The sequence below is a fragment of the Ochotona princeps genome, chromosome 16, assembly GCF_030435755.1.
Source record: "Ochotona princeps isolate mOchPri1 chromosome 16, mOchPri1.hap1, whole genome shotgun sequence".
Classification (NCBI taxonomy): domain Eukaryota; kingdom Metazoa; phylum Chordata; class Mammalia; order Lagomorpha; family Ochotonidae; genus Ochotona; species Ochotona princeps.
Window position 1 is genome coordinate 16643480 of NC_080847.1, and position 12876 is coordinate 16656355.

Consider the following 12876-nt stretch of genomic DNA (forward strand, 5'->3'; position numbering starts at 1 on the left):
GGTGCAATCAGGTAGCTGCCTTCCATCTCTATGAACTTGTCTTTTCAGCATGTTTCCTAGAAATGCAGTAGCAGAACATGGTACTTTTATATTCACCTCTTAACTTAGCGTTTTTTTTTTTAAGATTTAATTTCTTTTTACTGGAAAGACAGATAAGCTTTACAGAAAGGAGGAGAGACAGAGAGATCTTTCATCTATTGGTTCACTCCCCAAGTGGCCACAATGCCTGGAACTAAGCCAAAGCCAGGAGCCAGGAGCTTCCTCTGGGTCTCCCACATGGGTGCAGATTCCCAAGGCTTTGAGCCGTCCAGCGCTTTCACAGGCCACAAGGAGAGAATTGGATAATTGGATAGGAAGTAGAACAGCCAGGATACAAGCCATTGCAGAGATGGGATCCTGGCACCTGCAAGGTAAGGATTCAGTCATTTAGCCATTGTGCCTGGCCCCTAGCATTGGTTTTTAAACATCAATTGTGATGGAATAACCTTGGAATTCCTTTCCTATTGATTGCTGAATATTATGCCAGTCTATGAACACACCAGGTTTTGCTTGTCCATTCACCAGCTGATGGGCGCATGGGTCTTTTCTAGGCTCTTGTCCCCGAGAATCATGTTGCTATGATCATTCAGATTCACCGCTCCCTGTGGCTGTACACGCACCAATCTCCTGAGTGGACACCTAGGCACAGAGTTGCTGCATTGTGCCAAGGAGTCCTGAACGCTACAATACGGGTGGTACCGTCTGACTCCAGCAATTCTTAACTTGCTTTTTAAAATCTGCTGATGCTCTGCTCATGGTTTTAAAGGCCTTCTTTCTGAACAGAAAGCAGAGGGGTAAATTCCAGCCAATGCCACAAATGCCCAGGTCCCTCCTTGGATCTGCACCCGAAACGGAGTTTAGTTTTTGCTCAAGGTTAGAGGGATTTCCTAACCAGTACACCTCCTGGGAATCTTCACACTTATATTCTGAAACTGACCTTGTCTTTAATTTCCCTTTATGCTCACATGAGGACAAGAAAATCCAAACCTGTAGCCAGTCCAAAAACAAAATCTCTGTCTCTTCGTGGTGCAGTGGACCCACTCCCATCCTCTCCAGTGTAACCTCACTGCAGCGCCTAAAGGGCTAGATCAGAGCACCCCATTGCCATGGTTGTGCCCTTTTATGGCTGGGCTTGGGAAATGCTCAAAGGTCAGTGCTCAGAGAAGACACAGTAGTCAAGAGACTCAGAGGAAGGCAAGGAGCAGTTGTGGAAACGGCCTGGCGTGAGGGATCTACAGGAGGAGCCAGAGGTACCACTGCCCCATGCTCCACAGGGAGACCCAGGAGCAGTGGCGTGGCCCTTGTTCCAAGCACCTGTGATAGACTTGGGGATGCCAGGGGGCCCAAGGGGCTGTCACCTGCTAGGTGGCACCACAGCACTGCTGGAGTGAGGAAACCTTAGAACCCTTCTTCCCCAGAGGAGAAATGGGCAAGTTCAAGGTCACATCCATTCGGTGACAAGCGCATCCTTTCTGGGCAGGGTGCGGCCAGCTGCTCTAGAGAACCAGGCAGACTGCAGGAGAAACCTGGGCGGTGGGGCGGGAACCGCAGCGTGAACTCGCGGGAAGCTCTGGACTCCCAGGCTGACGGCCCGAAGTTGCAAGGCGGGGCTGGACCACCCTCTCTGGAGAGGCCCCGGTGCACAAGAGCTTGGCTTTCCCATCCCTGCTCAGCCTCTTGTCCCTGAACTCCTGGGCCCCTCACTGTTCACGCCCTTTCCAACGGCCGCTTTTCCTCGCTCCCGTCCTTCCCTTTCGCCGGTGCCCCACTCTGCCTCCTCCATTCCCGGCCTCGTCCCCATCCCTGGCCGCAGTTCCTCTGCCTTTTTGCCGAGGCGTCTTCTCTTTCCGTCCCCTTACCTCCAAGAAACTTCTCCTGACCAGGGTCAGCCCCGCAGCACGGGTGTTCCCCACGGGTCCCTGCACGGCTCCCCGCACCCAGCGTCCCGCTCCGCCCCTGGCGGGACTCAGAAGCCCCGGGGCCCGCACTCCTTTCGCTGGGAGACTTGGCGGGGCGTGGGGGAGGGCAGGAAGCTGGCGCGAGGGGCTCCCTACTCCGTGACGGGTTCCTTGGAAAGCACTGAGGCGGAGGGATGCGGGTCTCACACCCCGCAGGCCCTGGCTCCCGCAGAACCGCACACTCCACAGCGGGGTGGTGGGTCTGCGGGGGCTGGGGGAGGCAACAAGTGACAGGACCTGCGGGGTGGCCTGTCCCTGCCTGGGTCCACGGCCCACGCACCGCTGCGGAGGGCCTGGCGAGGCGGGCGCAGGAGAAGCGCTCTCCGCGTCCCCCTCAGGGGCGCAGGGTGAGGGGGGCGACGCAAACTGCGAGAGCTTCCGCAAGTCCAAAGCCGCCGTCGCCGGCTCCCGCTGCGCCCGCGCCACTTCAGGGGCTGGGTGGGGTGTGTGTGTGTGGTTGCGGGGGGAGACGCGGCTGAAGCCGCCCACGCAGAGGGGCTGCGGGACGAAGGGTGGTCGGGTGCGGAAGAAGAGAATGCGCTTCCTAATTCCCCTCCACGGCCTCTCCCCCTCCCCTTAACCCGCGCGTGGCCGGCCCGGCGAGGCGAAGGCCCCGGCCTCCCCAGCTGAAGCGGATTTGGGAGACGAGGGAAATGGGGGACGCCCCCCCCCCCACAAGCCCTCTCCGTCTTTCTCCCCCGAACTCCCCTCCACACACACACACACTCCGCCCTCCGTGATTGGCCGCGCGTCCCCAGAGCCCAACTTCAGCCGCTCCAGACTCCGTCGGAGCCCCCAGGGGAGCCGGAGCGCCGCCACCCGGGGGCGGGAGCGCACGGCCGCGGGGCCCGAGGAGGGCAGCTCGGCGGGCCCCGGGGGAGGGGCGCGGAGCGGGGCGGCCCCCGCAGCGGCGGCGGCGGCGAGGCCCAGCTCGGCGCGACGCGCGGCCGCGGCTCCTCTCCGCCCCCCACCCCTCCTTCCCTCCCGGCGGCGGCCTCCCTCCTCCCCCCGCCGCCCGCCACCTCCCCACCGCTCGGCTTCTCATTCCTGCCACTAGCGCGCTCGGCGCCTCGTCGCGCGGCCGCCGCCGGCTGAGGGGAGCGTCGCGGGCTGAGGAGCGGATGCCGCGGGGGCCGCTCGCCGCCGCCGCCGACTTGTGAATGGGACCCGGACTGGGGTCGGGGCCCACACCGGTGCGCGCTCGCCCTGCGCCAGCGACCGACGGCGCGGAGGTCGCGTCCAGCCGCGAGGGCCCTCCCAGGTGAGGCGCGCCGCGCGCGGGTCCCTTCTAGCCTGAGTGGGGCTGCTTGGAGTGAGGGGCAAGCTTTGCTCTGGAGGGGGAAAAAATAAATGTCTTGGGGGGGAGGGAGGGTAAGCGGGGGGCTCCGGTGCCTGACTTGAAAGGGCTTCAGCAGGGAAAAGCCAAAAGGGTTCGGGGGGGGGGTGAGGAGAGGGAAGGGAAAATTTTGCCCGAAAATAAAAAGCAGGAAGGGAGTCGGGAGGCAGCGGTGGGCGCAGGGGCGCCAGATGTGCGCTCCACTCCCCCCACCCCTGTGCCGCCCAGGCCTCCTCTGGGTCTGCGCCGAGGCCGCGGCACAGGGGGGTGGCACCCGCTTTGGGGCTCCAGGCTGAGTCCTGTCTCTCGGGGACAGTCGTTCTCCGCGCGGTGCCCTCCCGTCAGCGCTGGGTCTGTTCCCCCCAAGACCGTGCTGTGTGTGTGTGTGTTGGGGGAACCTTACCGGGGTCCTGCGGAAGCCCGCCGAGCGCTCCCCGGGGCTCGGTCCCGCGGGGCGAAAGTGCCGAGGAAAGCTCCAGAAATAGGAAGGAACGGAGCCCGGGGGGCGGTGGTTCTCGGCACTTTGGTTGGAGGGGCTGCGGGTGCGCCGACTGCGGCTGCGGGAGCGGCCGACGGCGCTCCCGGCAGTGTGCGTTGGCTTGCGGGAGCCGCCGGTGCTCGCTGCGGCTCCGCTCCGGGCTTGGCCAAGCCCGCCCGGGCCAGCGGTAACTTTGAGAGCCCAGCCGCCCCCCGAAGCCCGCGCCCGCTCCCGGGGCGCACCGAGCGTCTCCAGCGCCCGCACGCGCGGCCTCGCTCCCCGCGCTTCGGCCCTCCGGAGGCGCGCCGAGAAGCCGGCGGGATGGGGAGGGCGGCCGGCGAGAGCATCCCTCGGGCCCGGCTCTCGGGTCCCCAGGGGCAGAGGTTGGAGGGTTGCACTCGCACTCGGAGCCCAGAGTCTCCAGAGAAAAGTGGGGTCCAGGAGACCCGCACCGTGCAGCTTCCTTGTCCGCTTCTTGCCAGGGCCTTGCTTTCAACCCGGGGCTGGGGACGCCTGCCTCTGCCGGGTGAAGGGTTTTGTAGATGCTAGAAGAAACCCTGTTGCTTTTGCTGATAATGCAGCAGGAATTTCACGGGCCAACGCACTGCTATGAAAGCATTGCATCTTTTAATTATTGAAGAATACCGTCCCTGCCTGGCGATGGGCAGTGCCTGCGGGGTGGGAGCGAGGGGCATCCCTGCCACTCTGCCGCCTGAGGGGGTAGGTTGACCCCCCCAGAGCCTTCCCTTCCGTCTTTCCCTAAAGCAATCCCATTCGGATGGCTCTGCAATCTCCCAGTCATTCCTATCCGTTTCCTAAGGGGCAGTGAGTGAGTGGCCGGTTTAACCCCAGGAAAGGCACAGCAGTTTATCTGAGCAAAGGATGGGCTGACTTGCTCGTCCCTGCATCTCTCCCCGGACGGGGATGGTGTTGCGGCTGCCTGGCTGGCTTGGCTGGGGCGTGCAGAGTCCTCCTGGGGAGCTAGGATTCCTTAACATCCCAGCAGTGGCGCGGTGACCAGACTGGGCTGGGCGCTGGACAGGGTTGAGAGAGGCGAGGAGGGGCCGAGCTGCATCCGTGTGGGACTCCTTTTCCTGCGGCTGCGGAGGTGCAGACAGCAGGAGGCTGGAGCAGTAGTGGGCGCGCAGTCCCAGCTGCGGGAAGCGTGCACTTGTGCCGGAGAACAAAATACTGAAAGTTACAGAACAGAGGGACGTGGCCGGCAGGCGCCCCGGGAAGGCAAGCCCCAGCCGCCCAGCTCGCTCACTCCGTGGCTCGGTGTCCAAGTTGGACCGCTGAGCCCTGGAATTTGAGCCTCTGCGAAGAGCTCAGGTCCTTCCTGCTACAGAGGAACCGGAGTGGTTTTCAGTAGAGACCCGGGAGAGACAGCTGAGAGGCCAGCAAACTCGGAGTGAGAACTGTCTTCCCATCTTGTTCTGGAGGCCGCGCGAACTCACCCAGGAAAGCGTCTTTCTTTTGGTAACTATCTTTGTTCTGGTGGTTCTGTTGAGAGTCCGCATAGTATAGTCACTTTCATCACATTGTTGAAAGAGCCACTACCCTCCCCACCTCTGGGGGAAGTAAACCGCCTCCCAGGGTTTGAAATGGGAAAGTCTGGCCAGGCTGGGGCATGCAGATTTATTCAAACTGGGCTTATTGCAGGCTAGAAAAATAGGCTTTTAAAACAGTGCTAATTGAAGTGGAGGGCCATCTTGATAGCACTATCAGGACACCAGACAGTAAAATTACTAGAAGCCTAAATTCTATTTTCAATTAAGATGCAATCTTTTGTTAATTTGAGAATTTTTTTTTTTACAGCAAAAACTAACGGCTCCTTTTACTTTTAATGACCTGCAACTCCTCTATCCTTCCTCGGGTAGTGGCTTGGGGGAGGGGGGAGTGGGAGAGGCATGTCGTGATTTGGAGGAAATAGGGGTCCATTTCATGCTCTTTTATTGCACTTGTCTTTCTCACTCATGGGTTTTCTTTCGCTCTGAATAGAATTACATGGCTGCTTTGTGAAGATTCTGGTTTGGGGAGCTCATATGGGAAACGCTGTGCCTTTGACCCCAAGGTCTGATTTACAGCGTCAAAGCTACACTCCCAGACACACGGCGGGTCTTGGAACCTTGCCTGGGGATGCCTGTGACTTGGGAAGTTGAGATGTAGTGTAAACTTTTATCAGTTGTATTTAAATGTTTTTTCCCCTTCAAACTGTCTCAGCAAGATCTTAGGTCTGATTTTCGTCTTCCTTCATTCTCAATCTACGGCTGTAGGTGGACGGTTAGGAATAGTTCTGGTTTCTTCTAGGTGTGCTTTGAAATGCCGAGTCTTCTCACTTTGCTCCTAGGCGGGTCTAACCATACAAGCAGAGGGTAACATAGGCCTCTTCAGTGTAAACATAGGTAGCAACCGTTTCTTCTAGAACCATCAGATTTTTGGACTGGGAATTCCCAGGGTCCATCTCCCCCCCCTTTTTTCCTAGAAAATGTGGTCACTGTGTAAATTCACTGGCTGATACTTCAAGGACGTAAAATGGGGTTGAGGTGATTTTTCTCTCTTAAAAACCGGTTATTTCGCAAAATTTGTCAAGAACCCCCATTCTTTATTTTGCAAGAATTGTGAATTGTCAGCTTTTCAAAGGGATAACTTCCCCCCTCTCTCTCACACACACACAGTAGCTATATTTTACCCACATCAATCTGTGGTTTCCTTAATTAGAAGAAGCTTCAACAGGTCCATTAAAAAAGAAACAGAAAAAAAAAACTGGAAAGTTGGACACATTCTGACACACCAGCAGGAGTAGGAAAAAGCTGTTCCTTCAGGATTTCTGTGGTAGCCATCCGCGGCCTCCTCCAGGAGCAGAAAGGACTAAAGCAAACACTCCAGCGGGATAATTAGACATCTTTTTGCTATAATTTTACCTTGACATTGAGAGCTTTGTGCAAATCTGGAAATGGACTCCTTCGCGGAACATTGCACTTCTGGCCACTAGAGGGCAGTGGCGCCCTTCTCCAGCTTCGTGCACGGCCCGTCTGCTTTTCAGGGTACCATGAAAAGCGGTTTTGTTACCATTAGCCTTGTCTGGCCCTCTCTGGAGAAAACGAATTCAATCTAGCCCCGGTTCAGGCTACTACTTGAGCAGTTTGTCAGAATTAGCATCTTTCCAGTGAGTGGTTCCTGTTACCTTTAGCCTCTTCTCCCCAGCTTGAGATTTACTAGAAAGTGAGGGAACCTTGTAACTTCCGATGGAGCCCTCAGTGGGGGCTGGGCGGCAGGATGAATGCTGTCAGCTCTTGCTAAGCCCGCGATCTGGAACAGTTTTCTGGATTTTCTTCTGGCAGAAAGAGCATCCCTTCTGACTCCAAAGGGGACAGAGTGAGTAGTAAAAAAAAAAAAAAAAAGCAAAAGCAAAAGCGAAAGAAAGCTGTTAGTGACAGCGTTATGATATCATTGCCTGTTCTTTCAAGAGGTTTTTGAAGACGCCTGCAAGGTATCTTCAACTTGCCAACAAAAAGCATAGCCTTTGATGTTTGGCAAGCACTTTGGTTGATGGCATTGCTGTGAAAGAGTTAATGCTATTTATTTATTTACATTACCTTTAACCATCCATTCTTAAAGTTTCTGCACAAAACCTGCCTTGAGCAGAGTATAATTTAATTCGAGATGGGTATTCATGCACCCGGTTTTCATCATTTGATTTTTTCCCCCTTCCTCTTCCATGTTCTGGAAATACTGGCTTCTGCTGAAAGTTCAGCAGAAGAATTGAAAAAGAAAACCCTCATAGCTTATGGTAATTAACAGGAAAACTCCATTCAAAATGAGTACTGTCTTGAGTGGGCACTCCTCGTGTGTCGTAAACCAAGTCCAGTGGCCTCCCTGGCGACTCGGCAGAGGGTTCTGGGCAGCCGGGGCTGTGTCGGAGTGCAGAGACGGTGATGAAGAAAGAATCAATGCCACTGGATTATGGGCGTGTGCATTAAGTAACTCCAAAGATTAGATGGAGTATTTTCTAAATCAGTGTTCATTTACACCGATAGTTTATTTCATTTAAAAAAGAAGTGATTTCAGATTCTAAATGCTGGTGATTTAATGTACATTTGTTTGAACCAGAGGCAAAATCCCACTGTTTAATTAGTTTTCAGACAGTAGCAGAGTTTGGTGGAGCTGTGTGTGTGCCTGATCTGAGAACGGTGCAACAGCGTGAGAAAGAGAGACAGGAGTGTGAGAGAGACGGGAATGTGAGAGAGACAGTGTGAGGGAGAGACAGGAGTGTGATGGAGAGATAGTGTGAGAGACAGTGTGAGGGAGAGACAGGAGTGTGATGGAGAGATAGTGTGAGAGACAGTGTGAGGGAGAGACAGGAGTGCTAGGGACAATGGTTGGCAGTGGGAAGGAGCCCAAGGCTGTTTTTCTCCTGGCAGGGCCGTTACTGCTCGCTCTCTCACACACACACATTCTCTCTTCTCACTCTCTGGCTTATGTGCTGCGTGCAGAAGTTGAGTTGCAGACAGCTTTAGAGGTGGAAGTCAACAGTGGCCACACTCGCTGCACTGCCCGCCGCTCGATGCCTCCCGGTGTTTCTGAAGGAGCTTGACCTCCCCCTCCGCCCTTCCAGGCTACTACAGGTGAAGGATCCTGCCCCACCCTCACCCCGAGTGCCCAGAAATCCTCCCGCCACAGTCCTCTGTGCGGGGCTGATTGCCACAAAGCAAGGTTATCTCTGCACATTTAATTCTCCTGACAAAAGTGGCTTGGGGCCTGGCTTTGTCCCCACTGTGACAATCTCCAAACGCAGCTGCCATGCGGTAATGGGCGCCTTCTCCCTGCTCCTGGGTTGGAGGCATAGAAATCTCTCTTCAGCCTGCCTCTCTTCAGCCTGCCTTAGGCCCTGTCTGTGTCTGCTTTTTTAATGGATGGGGGGTAGGGTTGCTGCCATGTTTCTTCCTTAAGAACAGATGTGCAAGAAATTGGGAATGGGCACAGCTGCCCAAGCGATTGGGTGCCCATCCCTGGTGAGGGTCCCTTGTGGACTCACGGTGGACTGTCTATGCTAGTTTACGTCATTCCCTAGGCCTGGGTCGTTGAAGCCAGCGGGCATTTACTATTATTTATCTCAATTCTTGAGGTGTTTTAGCTTCTTTTTCTGTTTTGTACTGTACTTAACTTTGGTCTTGGCCATGCCTAGCAGTGCAATCCTGCGACACACCAGCTCCATGCTTCTAAAATCTGTGGCCAAGAATAAGCGTCAGAATGAGAGATCTCTGTTGAAAGGGGGGGGGCAGGCAGAGTGGAGACGGTGCTAATAATAATGTTTATGCCGGAGACACTGTCATGATAAACATGAAATGAGGGCTTTAGTGCAGTGCCTTGTATGGGATGGACACTCAGTGAATATGGGGCCCTTACCCCACATTCTGCTTCGTGGACTAGTGGTGGAGGCAGAAATTCCTTCTTACCAAGATTAGACCAAATTTTGTTTTTTAAAGATTGACTTATTTATTTATTTTTTAAAGATTTATTTATTTTATTGCAAAGGCAGATGTACAGGGAGGAGGAGAGACAGAGAGGAAGATCTTCCGTCCGATGATTCACTCCCCAAGTGACCACAATGACAGGAGCTGCACTAATCTGAAGCCAGGAGCCAGGAGCTTCTTCCCAGGTCTCCCATGCAGGTGCAGGGTCCCAAGGCTTTGGGCCGTCCTCGTCTGCTTTCCCAGGCCACAAGCAGAAAGCTGGATGGGAAGTGGGGTTGCCGGGATTAGAACCGGTGCCCATATGGGATCCTAGCTCTTGAGGGTGAGAACTTTGGCCTCTAGGCTACCGTGCTGGGCCCTAGGCCAAAATTCTTCCATGAACAGAGTGGAGGCCTCTCCCAGGTAAGGATGAGCTGTTGCAGGACTGGCCTTTCTGGAATGATTGCCCACGTTGGCAGTGACACTTCCCTTCCCCTCTTACCCATTGAAGAAGCAGTGGAACTCTTGGATTCTAGAGATCATTATTGCTCTGTGGAAATCTGCTGGTTCCTTCCTTCCTTGGCGTCTTTCCCCTGTTCCTGTCTCCTAGAGGTTGTCTTGGTGAATTACCCTGAAGTCGTATCTCCCAGGACAAGTTTGCTAAGCGTGCAGTGTGGAGCTACTCGTCTCCTCCTTGCCGTCGCCTAAAAGGGGCTTATTACTATTCCAGACGTCCTGAAAAGATAATTGGTCTCTTGATAAATCATCTCCATTTTCAAGACTTCCTGTTTGCTTAGCAGGTGAATGTGCATGGGGGGTTTTCAGGGGCCTGAGCGGTGACAGCCTGAACCCAGGAGGAGTCTGCTCTGAAGATGCTCCTGCTGGGCCTCACAGTCCTGCCTGGAGCCAGGCAAAAGCACAGCGATTCTGTGTTGTGTTGGAGCCCTCACCCTCTCATGCCCTCCAGCCTGTCTGGGCTTTCCAGAGCTCTGGGACCTACTCGTTGTCTCCCATCTGTGCCCCCCTGTGTCATCTGCTTCTTTCTCGGGCTGATGCTCCCCGCCGTGTGTGCTGAGCAATGAACAGGAATGTCTGCTACGCTGGCCTTGTGTTTTGAGTTTGATTTGGCACTCCAACTCAGGCATATATTTGGACCCCAAAGTCATGAGATGGATAGGAAAGTGAACACTTAACCCAGTTCTGGCTCCTGGGGGCGGTTCTTTGGTTTGGGGAGCATAACCCTGGAGCATAGTTCTGGAGTCAGAATTGGTTAAAAGAGACTGTTGGAATTCAGCCTCTCTTGCGACTCTGGCTTACCCCCGTGGTCCTCTCAGAGGCCAAACCAATGAAACCACTGAAATTTGGACTTGAAGCTTTGGATCTGTGAGCCAGATAAACCACTTTTTTTCATAATGCATGTTCTCCAGGAAGTTTTTGAAGACCTTGTTGGTAGCCAGTGCCCTGCGTAGCTCCTTACTCCCTGCAGGGCAGACGGCACTTCACCTGTGTCCACTTCGCAGGAGCGTGAAGTGACCCTCAGCATGTGAGACACTCCTCTGGGCTTAGCAGGCAGGAAACAGCAGCAGCTCGGTTTCCAAGCCCGTTCAGACGCCTGACGCTGAACTCTGCACTGGGTCTGATGCCTGCACACCTGTCCCTCCCTGTCTCTGGAGCAGAGCTGCGGGACAGAGCTGAGCTGTTGTGCTTGACCCTGGGTTCACAAGATCCGTAAAAGGAGTTTCTGAGATCTTCTGATGGAACTCTCTTCTCAGCGGGTTTTCCTTTTGCCAATAACCCTACAGTCTTCTAAATGTCTTGATGACAGCCTGCTAACTACCGCTCCAGGAACCTGGGAGGCAAGCAGGTGATTCATTAACTCGGTTCATTAAAATACCTCATTTTAATGAAGGAGGAGCTAAAATAGACCTCTTTTGTCACTTTCTCCCAGTCCTCAAACTTTGCCTCCTGCCTTGGCTTTTTCGACAGCCCTGCAAATATCTGGCACTGGAATTAAATTATAATTAAAATTGAGCAGTTCCATAGCACTTAGCTGGTTTTAAACGCTATGCTAAGGATGTTCGATATAATGTAAGACTTACCCACACGGACCTATGAACTGCCAAGACTGGTCATCATCTTACCCGGAGTTAAAATAGACATTCCCAGTATTTCACAGCTTGTTATTGGCATCGCTGAGTTTCAGTCCAAGATATTGAAAGCAAAGATTGGGCACCCTGCCAGGCTTCCCCCACGATTCACTTCTTCAGCAGGTCTTCTGAGCTCCAGTGTGTAGACCTCTCACTGTTCTCGTTCATCATACTTGCTTTCTGCTGTGCAACTTGCCCTTTAGCTGTGTGGTATGCTAACCAAGGGTCCCCACTGCAGTCAGTCACGTGATTGGATTCACTGTGTTCAGAAAGGTTGGCTGTGGACTCCTTTTATAAGTCAGAGGTTAAAAGTCATCAACTCAACCACTGGCGGTTCTTGCCCACCATTTAGAGATGAGGGTTGAGAGACTGGGAGATTAATTGTGACGATCCCAAGATCATATTTAATTTGGGGACAGAATTGAGAACTCTTGTCTTGTAGCTCAGTCTTTTTTTCACAACCAAAAGTGTGCTTTAATTTTTCTTTCTATTTTTAATTTTAGAGGGAGGATAGAGGTAGGAAGGAAAAGAAAAACAGGAGAAGTAAAAGAGTTTTCATCCACTGCTTCCCTTCTCAAATACCCAAACTGCACATGAGCCAAAGCTAGGGGGTCAAGATCCCAAACCTATATATCACATGGGTGCTAGGCACCTGACTAAGCCAATACCACTGCTTCTAAAGTTCACGTTAGCAGGAAGCTGGAATCAGGAGCAGAACCAGTTCTTAAATCCAGGAACTTTGATGTGGGTTGCGGGTATCTAAACTACTGGGCCGGATGTCTATGCCTAATTGTATTTTAATAGATGTGTTTGTGATTTGATGCAGCTTAAAATATATCATTAGTTTATATATATATATATATATATAAATAAAATCTTGTGTATATAGTATGAATCTGTCTATCTGCTATCTGTCTATGGTGTGCTTGAGTTGGCTGGTTAAGCTGTAATACCTAAATGCTGCTGCCTGTGGCTCTGCCTGCCCAGCCTCTTAAGGTTGCTGGTGACTTCCCAAGCCTGCTTCTCTATTTTTCCTGCCAAAATTGTGATGCCCAGGGTCCACTTCTGTTGCTTTTTCAACTAATAAACCCAAAAAGGTTTTGTTTCTCCACATACCCATGCAAGACCTTGTGAGTCTGTTCTTGCAATGGTATATGCATCTCTTACTTGAGAGTTCATGGTTAGTGTAGCATCACCTGATACATCCTTTGATAATATTTTGCAGAATCTACCATTTAACCCTAGCCTTCAGTTTTGTCCCACTGGTTAGTCATCTGCCATTAATCTCTCCACTCTGCGTTTCCATAGAGACTAGAGTGAAAAAAATGTCCTGATGTTGCCACTCCAAAGCCACCACTGAGCCCTTTGGAGGCTTTTGATTTGGGGCTCACTTCAACTTCATGTCTTTGTTATTAAAGTGATGAAAATTGTGTACACAGAACCAATCTGAACACAGAGGCCT

The 12876-nt window shown here is 53.2% G+C and overlaps 1 protein-coding gene across 2 annotated transcripts in view; it reads left to right on the plus strand.

Annotated features, from left to right (window-relative positions):
* The first annotated feature begins 3025 nt into the window (after nucleotides 1-3025).
* Nucleotides 3026-12876, plus strand: part of CDH11 (cadherin 11) — a 151635-nt gene continuing 141784 nt past the window's right edge. Inside the window, exon 1 of one of the 2 annotated variants that reach the window (XM_058674509.1) lies at nucleotides 3026-3258. The gene's annotated coding sequence lies outside the window, so the exon portion shown is untranslated. Of the gene's footprint in view, nucleotides 3259-5245; nucleotides 5291-12876 lie in introns of those variants that run through there. The other variant, XM_058674510.1, reaches the window with a different exon arrangement.